General features: G+C 36.9%; 1 protein-coding gene across 5 annotated transcripts in view; it reads right to left on the reverse strand.

The window, feature by feature from the left end:
* The window catches only part of igsf11 (immunoglobulin superfamily member 11), a 108,114-nt gene that overhangs the window by 23,299 nt on the left and 68,501 nt on the right, over nucleotides 1–16,314 (reverse strand). The window lies entirely within an intron of this gene.

The following is a 16,314-nucleotide window of genomic DNA, read 5'->3' on the forward strand; positions in this document are numbered from 1 at the left end:
TAAAAATTTAAAACTTAAAAGACTTTCCTAATAAGTTTGAAAAATTACAATACAAAGCACTAGAAATCAAGACAGAAAGCCATAAAGAAAATGAAAGATTCATAGAGAAGTAAAGATAGATGGAGCATCTTGTCATCTTTAAGCCTCCTCCAAGGCTGCAGTCTCTCAAGCCCACAACAGCTGGAGGGCTCATTTCAAAACACTGGATTAGAGAACCTCTGCGCTCCGAGCCTCTAAGCTCCCACGACCAAGGAATGACACACACACACACACCCACGCACATATTTAAAAAAAAAAAAAGCCACAAGTCAACACATAGTGTACATACACTGCATACATTATGCCTTTTGAATTAAGAAATATGCACATGAATTGCTGCCCACTGCCATTTGCGCATATCCTAACTCATTGGTCCATGTCATTGGCGACATGTACGGTGGTCCTTCAGGGACACATCTAAGAGAGAGAAAACAGCAAAAATTGCCTGGCATTGCCTCATTATTGAGAACACTTCTGCCAAAGCTTCTCGCCAGTTCTGCTCTATGCTTGAAGCATGCCTGGTGCACAGCTGCTGCACCAGAATTCATCCATAAAATCATAGATAGGCAAAAGATGAAGGGTGAGGCATTAATTCCCAAAATGGCCTCTTACATTGACATTCATACTGTGTAATGTTAGGCATGAGGTGGTATGAGATTCTCATGTTATGATAATCTTGAGTAAAAGTTCATTCCACTTAGACAAAAATGACATATTACATTTGGTTTTATAATATTATTCCTGCTCGTATTAAAATTATGTTTTGACTAGCATTATTTTAATCTAATATATAGACTTAAGCAAAAACATGGCACTTTTAGTTTTCAGAATAGCTAGAAAACGTCTATATAAATTGACTTCATTTAACAGTTGAATTGACCAGCAGTCTTCAGCAGCTAGTAGTACACACCTTGTGTTGGGGCATTGATGTGTTAAGCTGTGCTATGCAACAAAGTCAGTAAAGCCATGTAAATGAGTGAATAACTATATATATGTATATATACACAGGCATCTCTCAAAAGACTATGTAAAAGCATGTTCTCATTTAAAGAAAAAAACATTTATCTGTACTTTTTTTAGTTTTGTTATATATATATATATATATATATATATATATATATATATATAGCATGTCGAAAATTATTAATTAATTTCTGAATGATCAATGATTCAAAGCATTTGTGCAATCAAAGCCTTCCTGTAGTTGATGACCAGGTTTTCATATATTTTCTATACATTGGTCACTCCATAAAACAATTGATTTGTGAAGCATGAAAAAAGTTAAATTGCAAGTGTTGAGAATCTTCATTTGCTTTTTTTACTACGTCCTCAGGGTTGGATCTACCACTTTCTTCCTGTGCACAGACCAATGTACATAATGATCATCTTGCTCTCTATCTCAGTAGTTTTACAATCCAGTCGTTCCAAGTTATCCTTAAACAGTCAAGCTTCAGTCTTTCTCTGATTGTAGCTCTGAGCTGTCCTGAGGTGGTGTGCTGCAGGACTTGGACCAACCTGACTAAGGGTCATCTTAAAAGAACTAGTTCCATATACTGACCTTATCTGGCCCACAGTAATGCACTGTGTCCAGGAGACAGGGTAAAGCTGCACTTTTACGCTTCATAACATCTGTTAAGAATGAGATGGAAATATGTGAAATGAGAGTGTGAGAGAAAGTGCTATAGTTTAAGAGGGGAGGAATTGCTAAACTGATGAGAGGCAATACCTCTCATCAGTATTGCTTGGATACTGATGGATCAGTAGTTTTGATCCAAGCATCAAAACTACTGCTGCGTAATGTATGAGAATTACACACCTCGGAGAGATTAATGTGAACCCACTTGTTCAGTTAGGGTAAGGTGGAGCCCTGATAGGACGGAGCATTGACGTGTCTGCTCTCTCCCTCACTTACACACACATATACACCCCTTCACAGAAAAGAACTGCTGAACTGCAAGTCGTTTGCATTATGTATTTTTATATTCATATGGCCTTTTTTATTCACAGGCTTCACTTTCATTTCTGTTTCAAACAGATGCCCCTGATGTTGCGATGGGATGTGATGAACCTCTGGCACAACTTAACGGGCAGGCTAGGACACACACACACACACACACGCACACACGCACACACGTGCACCCACACGCATAGAAATATGTGCACATAAATAAGAGAGAAGATTGATGACGATGCAAAGACAAGGACTAAAGAAAGACAATACTTTAATACATATTTAAAAGTGACATGGATGAAATATTTAATCTTTGTAAGCTCTTGTAAATATCCAGTGTCTATATTTTTTATCTTAGACCTTGAACTTCCACCCAAAAACCACAATTATGAGCTCACTTTAAGAATTTATTCTCTGTACCAGTGTGTATTACCAATGCTTAGCCACATTTGACCTTGTACATTTTCAAAGAATCTATCTCTATTTCCTGATTTAGGTGTGATCTTCTTTACATTTATTGTTTAAGCTGCTACTTTTGACCCAGAAAACTTTTTAATTGTCCTAATTCTATAACTTCCACATTAGAAATTAATCTCCTGGAAGATCAAAAGCAAAAAAAAATCTAAACCATAAAATTAACCACAGTCATGATCATATTTACATGGCTTCATGTGTTCCCACACCTGTGTCATCATACAAACAAAGCTTTTTGTCCTGTTGTCCAGTGAAGGACCCCAGGGCTTCTTGATGACTTTCAGTTCTTGTAGAAGCGGACCCTGCCCAGCTGCCCCTGCCCACCATGATGAACCAACAAGCGAGAGAAAACATTCCTGTGAAACTCAGGTGGTGCGATTGTGTACCCAGCTGCCGGATGGCAACTCATCAAGCACTAGAGTCAAAGCATTGCAGCGGCAAAAATGTGTTCACAAACACAACTCCAACTGATAGTCCGTACTGAAAATAGATCTAATTTTTGCTAAAGCAATGCTACGTAATTGAGTGAGTTTGATTTCTTTTTTACTTTATTTTGAAACAAGGACACTAAATAAATCTGCCATAGATAAAACAAGAAAATCAGTTTTCTTAAAAAAAAGGTACAAAAAATTGGGGTGAATTGCTTGTTCAGGTCTAACATGGTTTTCACAGTGACGTAAAGGGGCATTATTATGAATTTTTCAGGCACATTGTGCCATTTTATAGCACAATCAACTAACAAAGTTAACTTCAGTTGTTATAAAAATGCTGCATATATCAAACAAAACTTAAGAAATTTGCCTTAAACAATTTAACGCCTTAAAATTGAGTCAGTGTCTTTTTAAGAAGCTTCTGCTCTTTCCAACAATTTAACCTGCCTTCAGCGCGACATTATGTAAAGCTCAGAAAAGTAAATTTTTAAACTATAGCCTTAGTTACTAATCTATAGTGGAACTGTGATGGGCAAAAATAACGCCCTTATGACAATGTGCTGAATAGCATCTTGGTTCCATAATAACCACATGAAGCTTAAATGTGCCAATTAAAAAATGAAATGTAATAGTAGTGCTTCCTGAAAATTAAATCTTTACTCTGTCTTGGTTTATCATCCTATTTCTAACTAGAAACAGTTTCTAATGTTCACAACACCGTTACCCAAAAATCTAAGTCATTGCTACTTTGGTCATTGATAGTGAAAGAAGGCAGACAGAGTAAGCAGCAGGGTGAAATACTATAATAACAACACCTACGTTGCACTCCAATGCACTAATATTTTCTGTTTTAGTGTTTTAGCTATAAGAGAAAATTATCCCCATATTTTTTTTTTTTCTTTTAAGTACAATCTCATTGATAGTTCACTGAATAAACAGTCAAATGTTTTGGCAGGTGTTCTGCTTTCATGTTTTTTAAGCACCACACAGCATTTCTGTACTTTAATGCCATCGACCTTTCGGTGATTTATTCATTGCATAAAATTTGCACTTGCCTTCTCAAGGTATGGCTGAATGATGGTGTTTCCATCTCAAAGTAAACAAACTGAACCTTTAGGACAGGCTTGTTTGTAGCTAAAGTCCAAAGGAACTCTGGTACAAAAGGTCTTCATTAATATTTTACAAAGAGGAAAATGTTGGTATTCTCTAATGTGTACATCAACATAACATCTGCAGCTCCTTCAGCAATTTCATGCTGAGCTTATATGCACATTTTTCATGTAAATGTTTATTTCATTAATGTATTAGTATCCATTTTAAAAGCTGCATCAAATAAACAGTTTTTCCTTTCAATATTTTGCTTCAGTTTTCCTCTATGCAGTCTGTCCTGCCGACACGTTCCCATTAAAACAGCCTTTAAAACCTCTTCTTCCTCATCCTCATCCCCTGCCCCACCCACTGCAGCTGATTTATTAGCTACAAATGCCAACCCCAATGCAAGGCTCAGTGACTAGCCTACATAGCCTAATACTTGTCTCTAAACTGTTCTCCATCTCACTGCTGCAGCTTATTGTCGTGCCTAATGCACTGCTAGAATAAACTCATAGCATGAGCTTAAGCATGCACCATTAGTCACCATATTTGTATTCTTACACATTTTATAATCATGAGTGGAGACTGCGCAACATTTCTGCAATGATGGATGACAGAGTTACACCATACTGGTTTACAGCAAATCTAAAAGTTTCAGTATTGGCCAAAGTATCATTTAAATAGAATGTACAAAACAAACCTGACAATGAATATGTTCTGCACAAATGATCAATCCCAAAGCAAAAAGAACATGAAATACTATGACCAACTGTTTAGCAAATTAATTCATCTATATTGGGACATATATGAAAAAAAAAAAAAATCTAACTGAACTTGGATGGACTCACTAAGCGAGCAGAAGGTTAAAGTAGGCCACTGCCCTCATGCAAAGTTAAGCCCGAGCACTGGAAGACTACTGCTAAAGCAGCAAACAGATGGCTCCGCACATGCAGCCCTGGACGTACAGCTAACACACACATACGCATATATCCAAGGTCCAAAACACATCAAGAGTAAACTTCAGTGAAGTATACTAATCACAACTAAACATCTGAAGGATGTTTCAGATTTAATCTACACTTACCCACAGTGTGCTGCTTAGAGAAAATAAAATGTTTTACAAATTGCTGATGCAATTTGTTTTAATTGACAGCTGAAGAACCAGACTGGGATTGTTCCACACAAACAGGCCCCCAACTTTCTGTCAGTTATGTGCCACCTTGTACCTTTCATACATTTATGTGTGGAATAACTCCATTTTCTGGCAGACTTGCATGTTTGGCAAACTCATCACTGTGTCTGCATGTAAATCTGACATTCTGGCAAGCATACCAATCTGCCAGTAAGATGACATGATTGGCAAGAGGCTGTGTTCTTTTTTTTCTCCCTTATTTGGCAGTTGCCATGTTTATGTCTCTTTAAGCTTGTTTCCAATGGCCTGGTTCTGCCAAAGATACCACCAAATGAAACAGTAAGCTATGATTTATCTTGGCTTACAGGTATAGATAGCATCCAGGTAACAGTCAGCAATATATAGTAATATGTTCTAGAATTACAGCACTTTCAGGACTCATTTTAGGCTACTTGTATTTGAATGTATGCAAGACTCATTACTCAGACTAATTTGTTCAGGTAGTAATCTCTTTCCATCAGGTAAATGAAGGATTAAACAAACACTATGACTTGTTTGAACAGGCTAACTCCCCATGAAACAAGTACAAAAGCACTCCTTTAAAGTTCTTTTTTTTAAAAAAAAAAAAAAAAGCCCTAATTGATTCTACTGGGGTTTGAAACTGCTCTGCTGAAAACAACATGACATGTTTTCCTTCATGCTGTCAGGCAAGGTTAGACTGCTGGGATCACCTGCACAACACAGGTTAATGCAACCACCTAAGCCCCTCAGCCACCCAGTCAGAGCCAGGAGATAATACAAAACGTTGATTCCTGGAACTAGCAGTTAGCCTGAGGTAACTGTGTCTGATGCTGCTATGTTGTCAATTGGCTCAGAGAATGAGATTGCTTTTTTCTCAAATTCTTTTGCTCCCCTTTGTTCTCATCTTTGATGCCTTTCCCACCAATTCTCTGTGGTTTGATCTCTCCTTAGCTGCATCTCTCACCCAGTAGCTCTCTAAATGAGGACAGTGATTTTAAGGCCGCCAACACAAGCTAAGCCACCTGGGAGCAGCAGGCCTTTTTTTTTTTTTGCTGGAGAGCTGGTCAATGCAGCTCTCTAGCAACAGCGACTTATAATAATTTATTCTCTGATTGAGTCCGTTTGAGGCTGAACCTTCCTTAAAACAGAAGCACTGTCAGAGAAAAAAAGAATGTGGCTAAATTTTGCACTCATCAAAAGGTGTACCAAGGGAAAATAATCGACTGTATTGGAAACAGTAAAGACTGGTGGTGGTACGTTTGTATTAAAAAAGTTAACTAACTGATAAAAAATTTAAGTGTTGATACAACATCTTTATTGTAGTTTTTCTTTTAAACCTTTCTTTAAGGGGGAGGAAAGATGCTCTAGTTTCAGTGCCCGAGTCTGAATCAGCTACATACTTATAGTTTTTACATGTCAAAATCCACAGAGTGTCATGGAGTAACGCAAAGTGAATAAAATTAAAAGATGCTCCTGGTTCATATAAAAGGGGACTAATTATTTTGCTGAAAGTTTGGGACCAATTAAAACACATACAGTATATACATATATATAAAGAAAAAGAGACTAATCATACACTTAAGTACAAAATATTTGAACAACAATTTGGTTGTTCCACCATCATCCATATTTATATGGGATGATGGTGGTGACATTTGTAGGAGTTTGTCCTGCAATCGGTGGGTTGCCTGTTCAATCCTGACTTTGTCCAGTTCCGTCATTGTGTCCTTGGGCAAGACACTTCACCCACCTTGTGGGTCAGAGGGCACGGTGGCACCAGTCCATTGCAACCTCGCCTCTGTCAGTGTGGGTGAATGACTGAATGTAGTGAGAAGCACTTTTGGGTCCTCTGACTAGATAAAGCGCTATACAAGGACTTACCATTATTATTTATTTTTACAATGGATGCTCTTAATACTAGAAATAGTTTATTCAGGATTTAATTATGCCTGACTGGCATTGTTCAGGAAGCACCAACTTGGATGGATGGACAGACAGAAAGACAAACAGGATTTAGAAATCTACACAGACAAATCAGCTCAAATGAGAGGTCAGATAAAATATGTCATTTTGTGACAGCTCAAAGATAAGCATGTAGAATAATGTCAAAGCTTTCCCTTTTCTTCTTAGGTTAAAATTCAAATTATTTGACATATTCTTAAGGGTTTTACAAATAAACATGTAAAATATACTGCATGTTCATTTTCTACTTTCCAACTTCCTGCATCAAAGGATCTCTGAAACTGAGTTAAAAGGAACATTTGGAAAACCTCTCTAACTGTGTGTGGACAGTTTTGATCCTTCCCCACCAATCGCTTTGATGTGTGCTTGTGACTAGGTGTTGACCAGCATGGTAATGCTTTCTTACTCATTCCACTTCTGGATGTTTGATGTAGGTCAAACGCTGGCTCAGCAAAATACTGGGAACAAGCCTGTGTTCATATTCTGCTCACTGGTCAAATTTACATCCTATTTCATTCAAAGGATACTTTACAGTAACACATTCACACAAATACACACCAAGATGCACAAACCTCCATCTCTCTTCTACGAATCAGCAAAAAACAGGTCTATAAAAAACTCTACACAAACACGCTGAGTGTGCAGTCTTCAGGCAGCGAGAGCTTTTTCCTCAGGCAGTAGAAGAAGCAGGAAGTCAAGAGCTCGAACTTCATATGACTGAAGCAAGTTTTCTAACAATCAAGTCAGATTGTCGCAGCTTGTTGACAAGCATCTTGTCTTTACACAAAGTGTTGGTGAAAAATGGTTGACTGACAATGATACTTTACTATTAGCAAACACGTGACATGTGAAATATCTACTACAGACTTAAAATATCCTCTCACTTGCTTGAGCTTATAGATGATAGATCAAAATCATATGTAGCTGAAAAGTACACCATAACACAGCTCAATACCAGAAGAGAAGCAATACTTCCTATCTGAAAAATGCTGAGTAATATTCTGAGGAAAAAAAAATCACCAAAATCCCAACAACACATCTAAAGTATTTCAGTGTCGCTTCACAAAGCTAACATGGCAGTGCATTAGGGGTTAGATAATGCTGTTGTCAGTCAGTGACCTTTTCCTGGGTAACAGACTTCCTATAAGCCTCTTCGTGTGTTGGCGTGAGTGGGTGTGTGTGAGAGTAAGTATGCATGTGCTTGACAGAGCAGAGTCCCAATGCCAAGCACATCTGCTCCGGACGCCTCTGGCGCTGCCATATGGCTAACTAAAATGCCTCCGACTCTTACTACACAGACAGAGTTTGCAATAAAAAGAGAAAATGAGTGAAAGTGTTTGTGCTTCACAGAGAGACAAAAGTGTGCGACAGAGAAGGCGTATGGAGGGGGAGGAAATCGGAAAAGAATAACAGCTGGTGAGTGAGGAGCTGCACGTGGTGCCCATTAGGCTGAGTGGACAGATCCAGTCCACTGCGAAACACACTAATGTTTTAAAGACCCTGATACAACAACTTTCCTTCATTCATACCAGTCCAGACCAAATCCATATTATGTAACAGCCGTGCCATTCTTAAACACATATTTTGCCTGGCAGGAGAGGTAAATGAGAAGATCGAGCAAACTGTATTTCTTTTATTAGTAATTCCCTATGAAAGTGTTTCCTCTGATGGTGAAGGAGGTAAAAATAACTCAAACACCATTCGCAAAAGCTCCAGGAAACTTCAAATGAAAGGAGACAAGAACACAAACCAAAAAAAAAAAAAACAAAAAAAAAGATACCTACTGTATTTAAGAATAGGACAGATGACGGTACTGCCAACTACCAACCAACCTAATTACAAAACATATTGCAGTTTCCTGTTTAGACACACTGAAGTGATTCTCTATTAACATTTCAAAGAAAAGAGTTTGTAATGATGCTTAGATTTAGCTTACAGCTGAGAAGTGCATCTTTGTGAGCAGGATGTACAGTACAGTATCAAAGACATCAAACACTGCTTTAAATCTCATTATACTGACTGTTCGTCTCCTGCTTTCTTGTCTTTGAAGATTCTTAATTTAGCCTGACAATGCACTGAACATGGCCAGCATTTTTCCTGAGACTGGTTGGAAGTTCCACATATTAATAAAGAGTTTGATTTGAGATGACTGATGGTGCAGTGACCATAGTGTATGACTTGTTTGTTTTGGGTTTGTTCTTAAAAATATTTTTGTCCTTTCCGTGTGAGAATTTAGATTAAAAAATGGTCGTTAGCTTTGTCCAGTTAAATAACCTTACAGAGGTTGTACATTGTCTTTGCAACCCAGTGTACTATGCAAAAGCCTGAAAAAAATAAGCTGTCTTGTGTTTTATTTTGCTTTATTTCCATGTGTTTCTTTTCTGAGATTGTTTCAAAGTACTCTTAATCATCTTTTAGTCTGTTTATTATATAATTCCAAGAGCATAAACTGCATTAATTAAAAATCTAAGAATCTAATCAAAGAAATAAAATATTTATAGCTTTATAAAAGTTTTCCAAATACATTAAAAGAGCTTTAAAGCCCAGAGAATTAATGTTTACTTATATATAAACAGTAACAAAAACAGGCTGGTCTCATTTCATGCAACCTACAAGAACATGGAGGTTATTTAATATTTTTACACAGTTATGTAGACAAAGCATCTCCAGCTTCCCCTTTGACTCCTCATTTTAATCTTCTTCATGAGGTCTTCTCCTTCACTGACTGGGGAATTTCATGAAGACTGCATTAATATGGGGAAATCAATACTTTCACCACACTGGCCTTCAAGAGGCCGATCAGACTTGGTGGTGAAGATGGAGATGGTGGTGTGCAAAAGCTGCTTGTGTATGGCAATGAGTGAGAGTATGCTACAAGTCAACCAAATAGACATTGATACTTATTCACAGGTTTTTTTAGTGTATGTACCTGGGATGTAAGCAATGACAAATGCAAATTGAATTACTGTGCATGCATGGATATATAGATAGATGCTAGATAGATTTAGAAATCTGTATAGACAGAGTAAATACATTTAAAAGATTACTTATTTAACGACCTTGTGCAGCCAAAACAAACAGAACATATTTACATTACGTACTGATTAAGGAACACCACCCTGAACACGACTCCCCTGATGGAGTCAGATATCGTTCTTTGACCTTAGAAGGGTGGCTCAGGCATGTCATAAGCCAGAAATACGTGAGAAAATATGTTTGAAGGTCATATAGACTATAAAATGAAGGAACCACTTTAGTTGATGACTGCTCTTTGCCTAGGTATTTAATGCATACAAAAGATGGAGCAGACAGTGTATGCAAAAGAGGGGAAAGGAATTGCAGTGCAGCATGACAAAATTGTCTGATTTTTTTTCTAACTCCTGGGATTTTTACACATTAAGCGCTTTCTGACTTTCCATTCTTTGCTTCTGCTTTAAATTGACAAAGATTTAGTATTTTAATTTATATTATCCCTGGAATTACCTTCTCATCAGACCTTTACTACTACTTTGCTATTTCTTTGCTGCTGAAATACACAAAAATATTTTTTGAAGGAATGTCAAAAAAGCCATCAAATGAAGACTAATTAAATCACAAGTTTAATCTGCTGTGGTGCATATGGTGATATATTATATGGTAGAGGAGACCTGAAGGGTAAATTGATTGATTTATGTCTTCAAGCTCATTTTATCCCATTTTATCTTCTAATTCACCAATTTACACACTAATAGCAGCTGGCCATCATCCAATAAGCTGGTGGAGGATGTGGATGGAAGCAGACAGGAATGGGACAGTGAGCCATGAAACTGGAGGAAGACCTGTTTGACCCCTAAAGGGTTGACTCCTAAAAATAAGAATAGTGAACTGATAATGAGATATGATAATCAATATAAAGATTTTTTATTTATTTTCTTTTCTTAAGTTTTGTTTCTCAGTTGTATCTCAAAAATAGCACACATATGTTTACCATCATTGTTCTCTTTGGAGGGTTGCAGTAAAGTTGGTCCATTCAGGGTCTATATATGGAAGCTGTGGCACATCGTCCTTCAGTGATCCATGTCTCTAGAGCCCTTTCTTTGTGGCATTCTCATCATACTCTGCATGAGAGCCAATATTCATACAAGCATGTCACCCAATGATTTCATATTGGTAATGGAGCTTAACATCCGTGTAAGGAGGACTCAAAACATCGAAGGCACCACTAAGTGTTTCTTATCTTGCTCATAGAAAGGGTGTCACCAGAAAAAAAAAAAAAAAAAAAGGAAAGTGGATGAGCACTTGGCTGAAAATTACAGTGTCACAATAAATGCATCAGCCTTGGGGTGTAAGGTATTTTCAGTGTCTTCCATGTGTGGACCAATACCATTCAATCATTTCCGCACCAGTTTAGGAGCTTTATCCAGTCAGACACACTTCTTTGTTTAGCACAGCCTATTCTTATGAACCTCTACAATCTTCCAAATACACACGTACTGTAGTGAGAACACACACATAGAGAAATCACACCCCTCAATAATCAGCTGAGCTATTCACTGCTTGGGGCTACACACAGAATGAACACATTCATCACATAATTACTGTGGAGGCAGTCACACACTTCATCAGTCTATTTCTGTCTCAAAGAGCCCCTAAGAGAACAGCAAATGCATAAGATTTCCAAAAAGATATTATGGGATTCTTATACCTCCATTTAAAAAAACAAAAAAAAAAACGCCAAAAGAAAAAAGTAGGACTTCCACAGCATTAAAGTGACATCTTGACTGATTCACTTTATGCAAAGAAGAACAGGATTCCGATAAAGCAGATCCTCAAATGTTTGAAAAAGGCATAGAAACCTCTCTTATAGGGAGGGAGGATTTTAGTTTTGTTAATCTAACGGTCTCTTTCACAGGAGAAGATAAGTGGCAATCAGGCATCGGCCTGAAATTGCAGCAGCTGGGAGAGACAAAGCCAGCGGCATTTGTGTGGAATATAATGATATAATGGGGAAATACAAAAGGTGAGGCGTTAATGCAGGGTGATGTATGGTCCTGTGGGTGAGTGGACCAAAGACTGACATGTGGAGTATAGTGGAAATCAATGGTGGTGTAAAAGCAACAGAGCAATGAATAGGATCTTGGACTTATGAAATTGAAGGAAGTATAATCGGCTGATAAAGTACAGAGATTTGTGGAAGAGGGAGACTTTTACCGTGTCCAACCAGAACCAACAGGAGTATTGATTTGTTGTGGCCATGTTGTTATTCCTCAGTTTATGTCCTTATAGTTTACATAGTGGTTAGAAAATTTCTTTGTTTTTCTTTAAATTTTATCATTAAGACTCAAGTCGCTGCTGGTGTTTCATTCACAGATATCTTGTGAAGACCCATATATCTGCATGCTGTCTCTCAGAAAATGATTTCAGCGTAATACATTTTTCAGACTCCTCATTAGATTTTTAAATAAGATGGTGGAAGGATCATTTGTTCTCATGAAGGAATATTTAATGTTTCAATGCATCCTACAAGTGGAAATTGGGTATATGGAGAAAAGACATAAGCAACTTAGAGTGAGAACGTGGGTTCACAGTACAATGGTGTTATATATATACAACACCATTGTTCCATTAATATAGATATATTATCTATATTAAATAGATAATATTTTTAAAAGTCTTTTGTGCATATATGCAATAACTATTCCTACTGCTTCTGAAAAACATAGTACATTGGTTAATATTATTATAAAATGTGCCAGTGTCTTATTGTGCATCGCCTCATTCCAAACACATTTTTGGTGGTTTTAAAACTGCAGCTTATACTGTGACACTGAACATTTTTGAGCTATTTAAAATAATGAATCATATAATAATATATTTTGTCACCTAAATAATTGCTTTTTTTCTGTCGCATCATAAAATGAATATTTTGGGACCTGTGAGTTTTCTGCATAAATCAGACAAAGAAAAAGCTAAAACAGACAGCTTGAGAGGGTGAAGAGTGAAAAGCAGCCTTGAAAGAAACATGATGGAAATGGCAAGGTGACATGACACAAACTGAGGAAAGCATGTGACAAATGGAGAAACATTTCACGGTGACGGGAGCCATCTTTTGCTATTCAGCCACATGAATCCTCACTCAGAGAAGTGATAAAAGTAAAACAACCCAACAAGGCAGGTACATCAAAAAATAAAAGCTTCAGCATGCAAAATGTTCCTACATTTGTATTTATACTGGCCAAACTGAACTTTATTTCTTACCAATTTTTGTCCCTATGAACAGCAGATCAAAATCTAATGCATGTTGTTATTACAACTTTTCCTTCTTGGAATATTTTTGAAGATGGTATTTTACAAACGAGGACACAGCTTTGTATTCCAGGAAAGGATATCCACCTGTGACATATTTTATTCAGATCTTTCCTCCTCTGACAAACATGCTTCTTACAAACAACATCCACATGCAAATACTTTGCAGTAACAAAATAAATTGCATGAAGATAATGCAATTAAGGAAAAGTACTACAACTGTGTTATAAATTACTATTTTACATCAGAATTGCAGTCTTTATTTTATGCTCTAGAATAGTTGGGAAATTTATTTGAAAAAATAATGCTGTACTTTAACTGAACAATTGAACCACCCCCGATTTGTTTAAAACAAGACATTGAATTTTGGTCATGCTAGTATAAGGATTTTAAGTCATATACTTGACAATATACTTTCTTTATTTGCTTCATAACCTGTGAAGCAAACAGGGAACCACTCTCTAATTCAGAACAAATAAAATCTCTCAGCTGCTGATCCAATTTTGGATTAACCTCTTTTCATATCAAATGACAAGGTATTTTTGTGTGCTTGGCTTGAAGTACACTGCTGTTCATTGCTTCTTTCTAAATCATACTCTTGTTTTATGAACTCCAACTAAAAGAAACAGTTATTGCCACAGTCTGGTACTGTGAAATTACCCTTCCAATGGATAAAATCCTAGAACATATCCATTATCAGCTGTGTACTATTAAATGTGATGCTGCAAACTCTGGTAACCAACCACCTTGAGCTAAGAAACAGTAAAACTGATTTGCAGTCATATTAAATCAAATACACAATTTAAAACTTAATTTATTTCAGTAACCAAGGACATTAAGTGGATCACATTATATTCACTAATTACACAAAGACTGACAGTTTCAAATCGCTTTTCGTCAGGATAACACTGCAGGTGGGTTTCTCTCTTGGTGGTCATTGTAGCTACCTTGAATGTTTGTTTCAGATCATTGTTCATGGTGAAGTCTAACCTGGTCAGTCTAAGCAACTGCCTGAGCATATTTTTTTAGATTTGGCTAAGGATTTGCTTGATTTTTTTTAAATTATTATTATTGCTGACCAGCACTGTGCACCACAGATGTTTTCAAGCCTTAATTCCTGTTCATTTCAATTATTTTCTTCTTATGGTTAATAAGCTATTTACATATACCAAAAATAAGTTACATTTATGATTACAATATTACGTCAGACTAATAAAAACATTTTTCTTATAGAAATGTGGACTTTATCAAGAGAAGTGTGCATTATGAGATTTTGGGTTGAATGTAGAAGAGCACTAGTTAGCATAATGTAAAAATACCAATGCTGTGTTTTGACAACAAAATCCAAATAACGTCATATCTTTTTCAAAACCTATGCACTATAATTATATATATCATGCCTCTGCCTTTATTAGTTCTAATTTGTTTTTGTTGACTTGTGTTTCATTAGGCTATCTTGATGGTGCATACAATCCTTTCAGTGAAAGTAATTGTGCTTCTTTATTTCAGTGAGACTCGGAGAAGTTATTATTCAGGACACTGATGGCCTGGTTAGTGTGGTGTATAAAATTACAAATTAAGAATTAAGACATGTATTGATCAAATCATTGACTAAATCCACTGACTGACGATGTAATTTCATTAAGTTGCACAGTTGTAAATGTCCTCCAAGGGCGCAGTAACTCTTAACAGTTGGTAGTGGTTTCCTTTTTTTCCCCCTCCCTCTTTGTGGACATCAGAGGGAATCATGAGCAGCATCACTCTCAAATTTTGTTGTGAGGGCTCAGGAAAACTTTCCCATCACTACATCATTGACATTCAAATTAATTCCATCAAAAGCAAATCAGAATATTCAGCAACCCGGGAGTAGGGCTAGTTGTCGTCATCATCTTCAGTGATAGGAGGGAAATGGAGGCAGGAGGAAAGATTAAGGAGGAAGGATACAATGAAATCAAAGGAGAAGTGAAGTGAATGTTTGTGATTGAAATTAGCATCTGATTCCGGCATTTGAAAGAACTAACACGAAACAAGGTGGCTCACAAATCAATGATGACGGATTCCTTTGGAGGGACTTGCAACTAAAAATGAAACAAGGTTAAGATTGCACACAGATCATAAAACAAAACAAAATTATGTAATTCACTCCTCACTTAATCTTCACTATCAATTATTTCTGTACCATGGCAATCATTACCATTGATCCATCCAAATTAATGCTACAGCTTTGAAGCCATTCAGAGCCACACACACACGCACACACACGAAAGACAAACAAAGCTCTGGGGCAGGCCAGAGAGCTGCCCAACAGATTGCCTGCAGTGCCATAATTGCACTGCATGTCAAAAACGCTAATAAATAAATCAGTGATTACTCTCCTTTGTGAAGTGCTGCAGCCCCATTATTATTCATGGAGGTAAATACATCCACAGAATGCAGTGAGCCTTCCTCAATTAACATTTAACAATTAACATAGAAAATATATGAGTATTCTTCATGTAATAAGGTGCAAAAACTCATAAAACTGATCTGTCATGTTACTTTTCAGACCTTCACATTTAGAAAAATCTGTTTAAATGGCACAATCAGTTTTCTACAAAAACTCTAAGAAAGAAACAGCATTCCCAATGTATTATCTCTGTAACATTTTAGTAGTACAGAAACAAAAAAATATACCACCGTACTAACCTGCTTGGCTCCCTGATAGGCCAACCACACCCTCCCATCAGCTCACTAAAGTCTTCAGATTTGTCTAAAATCACAATCAATTTAGAAAGAAGGATGCAACTCTTCTTTCTTTTTTCTCATTTTCTGGTGTTGGTGTCCGTCTGTGCACCAAAAGTTTAATGTATGAGAGCTACATAAACATACATGCTACACGCACACAAACATGCACATACACCATTGATGACAACTTAGACTGCATGATT

Source organism: Gambusia affinis, linkage group LG06, assembly GCF_019740435.1.
Source record: "Gambusia affinis linkage group LG06, SWU_Gaff_1.0, whole genome shotgun sequence".
Taxonomy (NCBI): Eukaryota; Metazoa; Chordata; class Actinopteri; order Cyprinodontiformes; family Poeciliidae; genus Gambusia; species Gambusia affinis.